The sequence below is a fragment of the Microtus ochrogaster genome, chromosome 1 (genome assembly GCF_000317375.1).
Source record: "Microtus ochrogaster isolate Prairie Vole_2 chromosome 1, MicOch1.0, whole genome shotgun sequence".
NCBI classification, from domain to species: domain Eukaryota; kingdom Metazoa; phylum Chordata; class Mammalia; order Rodentia; family Cricetidae; genus Microtus; species Microtus ochrogaster.
This window is the reverse complement of record NC_022009.1, coordinates 121,058,337-121,059,288: the sequence shown is the minus strand read 5'-3', so window position 1 is coordinate 121,059,288 and position 952 is coordinate 121,058,337.

Below are 952 nucleotides of genomic sequence, written 5' to 3'. Positions count from 1 at the left end.
CCGTTCACACTCTCACTGCGTGCTCCAGACACCTAAGATGACGGAAGGCAAGTGTGAGAGTCACCCATTCACACTCTCACTGCGTGCTCAAGACACCTAAGATGATGGAAGACAAGTGTTAGCAGTCACCCGTTCACACTCTCACTCCGTGCACCAGACACCTAAGATGATGAAAGACAAGTGTGAGCAGTTACCCGTTCACACTCTCCGTGCTCCAGACACCTAAGATGACGAAAGGCAAGTGTGAGAGTCACCCGTTCACACTCTCACTGCGTGCTCCAGACACCTAAGATGATGGAAGACAAGGGTAAGCAGTCACCCATTCACACTCTCCATGCTCCAGACACCTGAGATGATGGAAGACAAGTGTGAGCAGTCAGCCCATTCACACTCTCTGTGCTCCAGACACCTAAGATGATGGAAGACAAGGGTAAGCAGTCACCCATTCACACTCTCTGTGCTCCAGACACCTGAGATGATGGAAGGCAAGTGTGAACAGTCACCCGTCACACTCTCACTGCGTGCACCAGACACCTAAGATGATGGAAGACAAGTGTGAGCAGTCACCCGTTCACACTCTCACTGTGTGCTCCAGACACCTGAGATTACGGAAGGCAAGTGTGAGCAGTCACCCGTTCGCACTCTCACTGTGTGCTCCAGACACCTGAGATGACGGAAGGCAAGTGTGAGCAGTCAGCCCGTTCACACTCTCTGTGCTCCAGACACCTGAGATGATGGAAGGCAAGTGTGAGCAGTCACCCATTCACACTCTCACTCTGTGCTCCAGACACCTAAGATGACGGAAGGCAAGTGTGAGCAGTCACCCATTCACACTCTCTGTGCTCCAGACACCTGAGATGATGGAAGACAAGTGTGAGCAGTCACCCGTTCACACTCTCACTGTGTGCTCCAGACACCTGACATGACGGAAGGCAAGTGTGAGCAGTCACCC